Genomic DNA, 6,459 nt, shown 5'->3' with positions numbered 1-6,459 from the left:
AATGATTGCAATCTCCTTCCTCATTGAGATGTGCTGTGTGTGTACTTCCCTGTTTTTTAAATTTAAGTGAAACAATCTCAAATTTCAAAAAATAATACAGGCTACTAACAAAATACATTTAGAAATAATTTATGAAATTGAGAATGACTAGCATTTACTTATAAAATTGCTTCCCCTTTCTGTACTAACTTTTTACTCGATTGAAGTTAGTTTTACATTCTTTTAACCCACAAGGCAGCTGCTATTTGACCATATCCCTCATTCTGTTCATTACTTATGAGTGTTTGTAATCCTCTCCTGCAGCTTCCATTCCAAGGCAACCACTGATCTGTTTTCTGCTGCTGTTGATTAGTAAGCACATTCTAGAGTTTTATGGAAATGGAATCATATAGCATGTACTCTTTTTGGTTTGACCTTTATCACACAGAAAAATTGTTTTGAGATCCATCCATGTTGTATGCACTGCTAATCCATTCCTTTTTCAGTTCAGCAAATGTATTTCTCGGTTCAAAGATTTATTTTTATTTTAAATTTTTTCAATCTCTTTGTTAAATTTCCCTGATAAGTTTCTGAATTGCTTTTCTCTGTTATCTTAGAGATCACTGAGTTTCCTTGAAGCTACTATTTTGAATTCTTAGTCAGAGAGGTCACATATCATCATCTCATTAGGGCCAGTTACTGGTTCTTTGCTTTGTCCATTTGGAGAGGTCATAGTTCCCTGTTTGTTGTTGTTTCAGGTGTTTATATGTCTATGTCTTTGCATTGAAGGATGAGTTATTTATTCCAGTCTTCTCTGTCTGGCTTTTTTTTTTTTTTTAATTGGATACATTTGCTTAAAAGTTGTTTACTGCTAGGTCACTGCCTCCTTTTAGCTCTAGGTGGTGCTTTAAGCTCAAGTTCACCTCTGCTCTAGTAAACAATTGGAGCACTGCCCAACCCAAATGGGGGAGGTCCTAAAGGGGATATCCCAGCATTTTGGGAAGGCTGTCTAGTGGTTCATGCCCAGGGGATCTGTGGGATGAACCTCCTACAGCATGGTGCTGCTGAGCAGCCACTCTGATTTGGCGTCATGCTGCTGAGCAGCCACTCTGATTTGGCGTCTCCTGCTTATGAGTTTTCAGGTCTGGGGATGGTAGTCCTGCCTCCCGCCTTTGTCACTGCCTGTCCTCAGGAATATTTTTCCCTTCAGGCACTCGCGATGCTTCCGGTGGGTTAATGCAGAAACATCCTGCCCGGGAACCCAAGATGGTGGGGAAGTTGATTGTGCGTCTCAATCTTACTTTTTCCAGTGTAGAAACAGGGAGTTGGGGGAATTTTTTTTTTTTTTTTTTTTTAGGTTATAAAAACTTCCTCTTTAATCAAGGCTTTTAACATGAACAGATTTCTTGAATAAAATGGAAAGTTTCCAGTACACTGAAACATAAATCCACAAGTCACCATACATACAACACCCGGCAGGAATAAACAAAAACAGCAAGTTTACATGATCCCTGTAACAGCCATGGTCTCAAATTCAGATGCTTCCTCCATCTGCCAAGTGTAGAGCACATCGTGGCTTCTGGGGTCACACTCAGCTGAGGCTGTGGGTCCACAGAGCATTCATCTGGATGGGCTATGGTGGTGGTGGCTCTACTCAAGAAGCAAAGCAGTTACCAGCACATCCAAACAGTGTATTGAACATCTTTTAAATATCAAAGTGAGAAACAAGAAGGCAACATAGTAATGTTATCAGAAAGATGTTAGGAAGTAAGGACAGCTGTGTAAAGCTTGAGGCTGAAAAGTAGCTTGCCAGCTTCATTTCTTTGGCTTCATGGGTAGTGGGCGCCGGAACAGCAAGATGTGAGGTTCTGGTTCATGGATCATATAATGGACCCATCCCTGACTCTGCTGAACGCCAAGATTCCTCCATTCAGATTCAGACATCAAATGGGTTTTAGGGACCAACTTGGTTATGTCCTTGGGCAGCATGACATGTCAATACTCAAACTCCTCGTCATCGTATTTGTCTGAATAGTAAATTTGTTTGTGCGACATGATCGCTTGGTTTGCTAGCTTTCAGCCCCACACCGCCAACCTCCAAGCAACTCCCAACAGCATGTGCTCCCACCCACTTTGGCTTCCAGCTGGGGGAAAATTTTCTGTGCACTTGGTGCCAGGCAGAATGGGGCAAGGGCACTGTGGATGTTGAAGTTTGATTCTCTTACCATTGGCTCAGAGTTTTTTCACTTCTCTGCTGCCCTGGAAATGGTCTCATCTTCATATATAAGATCTGGGATGTTTCTGGTGATAATCTTGGCAATGTATATTTGTTTTTGGTTTTCTGTGGGGAGAAGAATGAAGCGAGTTTGCTTCTATATCATTATTTTGGAACAAGAAGTCCCATTATTTTTTATGGTTTAGTAATATTCCATTGCATGATGCATCACAATTTTTTTTTTTTTTTTTTGAGATGGGGGTCTCTCTGTGTTGCTCAGACTGGTCTCAAACTCCTGGGCTCAAGCTATCCTCCCACCTCAGCCTCCTGAGTAGCTGGGATTAGAGGCACACACCACTATGCCTGGCTTACATAATTTTTATTCATTCACTTGTTGATGGATATTTGTGATGTTTCCAGTTTTTGGCTATTGACAAGTAAAGCTGCTATGAATATTTGTATACAAATCTTGTGTATATATGCTTTGATTTCTCTTCCATTGAGCAAATACTTAGGTATATGTTTAACTATTTAATAAACTGCACAATTGTTTTCTGAAGTGGTTGTACCATTTTACATTTCCACCAGAAATGCATAATAGTTTCAGTTGTTCCACATTCTCACCAACACTTGGTATGATCAGTCATTTTAATTTTAGACATTCTAACAGGTGCATAGCAGTTGCTCATTGTGATTTTAATTTGCATTTCCCTTAACTAATGATGTTGAATCATCTGTTAATGTGCTTATTTGACATCTATGTATCTTCTTAGGTGAGGTGTCTATTCAAAATTTTCGCCCATTTTTAATTGAGTTGTTTCCTTTATATATTCTGGATACTAGTTCTTTAACAGATATGCAATTTGCATACACATTATCCCAATCTGTGGTTTATCTTTTTATTCTCTTAGTATTTTTTTGAGGAGTGAAATCTCTTAATATGGTCGAAGTCCAATTTACCATTTCTTTTATTTTATGTATCACGGTTTTGATGTTATATCTAAGAAATCACTGCCAAACCCAATGTAACAAAGATTTTCTCTTATTTTTTTCTAGAAGTTGTATAGTTATAGACTTTAACTTTGGGTCTCTGATATATTTTCAGTCAATTTTGTATATACTGCAAAGCGTGAATTTAAGTTTCTTTTTCGAATATGGTTGAATATCCAACTGTACCAGCACAATTTGTTGAATAGACTAGCTTTTCTCTGCTGAATTGCCATTGTACCTTTGTAAAAAGCCAATTGACTATATTGATATGGGTCTATTTTTGGATTCCCTATTCTGATCAACTGACCTATTTATCAAACTTTACACCAATACCAACTGCAACTTTATAGAGTAGCTCGCTCTTATCCTCAGTGTATATGTTCCAAGACCCCCAGTGGATGCCTGAAACCATGGATAGTACCAAACCTCATCTATACTATGTTTTTTCCTATGCATATAAAATTTTGATAATGTTTAATTTATAAAATAGGCAAATTAAGAGATTAATAAAAATAACTAATAATACAGTAGAATGATTACAACAATACACTGTAATAGAAGCTGTGTGAATGTGGTCTCTCTCAAAATATCCATTTTAAAAGTTTTATTTTATTTTTAATTGGCACACAATAATTTTATTTGTGGGATACAATGTGATATTTTGATACATGTATATTCAAAATATCTTCTTGTACTATATACATCCTTCTTCTTTGGCATATCTGAATTGCCGGCATCACTACTCTTGCACTTTAGGGCCATTATTAAGTAAAATAAAGGTTACTTGAACACAAGTACTGCCATACCATGACAGTCAATCCGATAACTGAGATGAATACTAAATGACTAATAAGTGGGTAGTGTATACAGCGTGGATACACTGAAAAAAGAAATGATTCACATCCCTGGCAGGAAGGCACAAAGTTTTATCATGCTTCTCATAATGATGTGCCATTTAAAACTTATGAATCGTTTATTTCTGAAATCTTCCATTTAATATTTTTGGACCATGGTTGACTGCAGGTAACTAAAACCACAGAAAGCAAAACCGTGGATAAGGGGTCACTACTGAAGTCAAGTAATATAAGTCCTCCTACAAATCAAGTAATACAAGTCCTCCAACTTGTTTCCTATTTTTCAAAGATATTTGAGGCATTCTAGGTTCTTTGCATTTCCACATTAATTTTAGAATCATCTTGTTAAGCTTTAAAGACAATCATGCTGATATCTTATTTGGGTTTGCTTCAAAGAGACATCTTCACAATACTGAGTCTTTCAATCAATGAACGTGGTATATTTCTCCATTTATTTAGGTCTTCTTTCATTTATCTCAGCAATGTTTTTTTAGTTTTCAGTGTGTAGGTATCACACGTACTTTGTCAGGTTTATTTCTAAGTATTTTATATATATACTTGAGATAGGGTCTCACTCTATTGCCCAGGCTGGAGTGCAGTGGTACGATCATGGCTCATCACAGCCTTGACCACCTGGGCTCAGGTGATCCTCCCTTCTCAGCCTCCCAAGTACCTGTGACTACAGGTGCACACCGCCACACTAGGCTGATTTTTTTTGGATTATTTTGTAGCGATAGGGTTTCACCATGTTGCCCAGGCTGGTCTCGAACTCCTGGGCTCAAGTGATCTGCCTGCCTTGGCCTCCCAAAATGCTGGGATTACAGACATGATAGTATTTTATATTTTTGTTGTCACTGTAAATGATGTTGTTATAATTTATAATTTAAATTTCCCATTTTCATTGCTAGTATATAGAAAACACAATTTATTTTTCATTATTTATCTTGTATCCTACAACTTTGCTAAACTCATTTATTCTAGTATCTTTCTTGTAGATTTCACAGGACTTTCTGCATAGACAGGAATGTCATTTGTGAATAAAGACAGTTTTATTCTTCCCTTACAATATGAATGCCTTTCATTTTGGCCCTATTTCACTGCCTGCAGCTTTCAGTATAATTTTGAATAGAATTGGTGAGAGTGGATCCTTGCCTTGTTCCTGATCTTAGGGGGAAAACATTCAGTCTTTCACCATTAATGAGGTTAACGGTAGGTTTTTCATAAATGCCTTTTATTAGGTTGAGGAGGTTCCCTTCTATTCCTAGTCTGTCGAGAGTTTTATTGATTAAGTTTTGAATGCTAAACAAATCTTGCATTCCTGGGATGAACCCCACTTGTTCATGATGTATTTTCCATTTTATATATAATTGGATTCAATTGCCTGGGGCAATTATAGGGCTCACTTAGTTTGTTTCCTGTTTCTCAGCGATGATTGTCCATTGCCCAATGTCCAATGTCTTGAAAACTGCTGTTTTACAGTTTTGTCCCTGTAAATTTGGTCCCCATTACTCCATCTTGACTAGAAGCAGAAGTTCAAATGTTGCATTATTAACGTGAACTCTGGAGAAACTGTGATTAAAAAAACTGTCTTTTCTGAATCATAAGCCAAAATAACGTGTATGTTTTCACACTAAATAGCAATAACAGAGACTCAGAAACGCAGCAAATAGAAATGGAAATCCAAGGCTCAAGAGGCATCTGTAAGTTTGAGAAAGTTTGCTATTTTATTTAAACAGCAAATTAAATATATTTTGTAAGGTTAGCAGAAACAGCTCTTTTTAAAATGATATTCATAATTTCTTTTTTTATTATTCTCAAATTGTTTACTCAGTAAAATTTCTTTTTTTAAAAATTATTATTATACTTTAAGTTTTAGGGTACACGTGCACAATGTGCAGGTTAGTTACATATGTATACATGTGCCATGCTGGTTCTAAGAAAATAAATCACTAGCAAGTGTGTATACACAGAGGAATGGGGAAGCAGTGAAATTAAAATTTTTTAAAAAAACAACCTTTACATCAATTGGCATATCTCATGCAGAGATCCTTTAAATTGAACCTAGGCACTCCCAAAAAGAAAATCAAACAAGAGTGGTATCTTCTTATAGGTTAAAAAGACATTCAATATTCATAGAATTGCTTATCTGCAAAACTTTATTTATTTATGTATTTATTTTTTTGAGACAGAGTCTCGCTCTGTCACCCAGGCTGGAGTGCAGTGGTGCAATCTCTGCTCATTGCAAGCTCCGCCTCCTGGGTTCACGCCATTCTCCCGCCTCAGCCTCCCAAGTAGCTGGGACTACAGGTGCCAGCCACCATGCCCGGCTAATTTTTTGTTTTTGTATTTTTAGTAGAGACAGGGTTTCACCATGTTAGCCAGGATGGTCTCGATCTCCTGACTTCGTGATCTGCCCGCCTC

General features: G+C 37.1%; 1 pseudogene; it reads right to left on the bottom strand.

Annotated features, from left to right (window-relative positions):
• Nucleotides 1–1,556: 1,556 nt before the first annotated feature.
• LOC112130868 (cyclin-dependent kinases regulatory subunit 1-like) lies at nt 1,557–2,034 on the bottom strand (annotated as a pseudogene).
• Nucleotides 2,035–6,459: the final 4,425 nt, after the last annotated feature.

This window comes from Pongo abelii, chromosome X, assembly GCF_028885655.2.
Source record: "Pongo abelii isolate AG06213 chromosome X, NHGRI_mPonAbe1-v2.0_pri, whole genome shotgun sequence".
Lineage (NCBI taxonomy): Eukaryota > Metazoa > Chordata > Mammalia > Primates > Hominidae > Pongo > Pongo abelii.
This window is presented reverse-complemented; position numbering and strand designations above follow the sequence as displayed.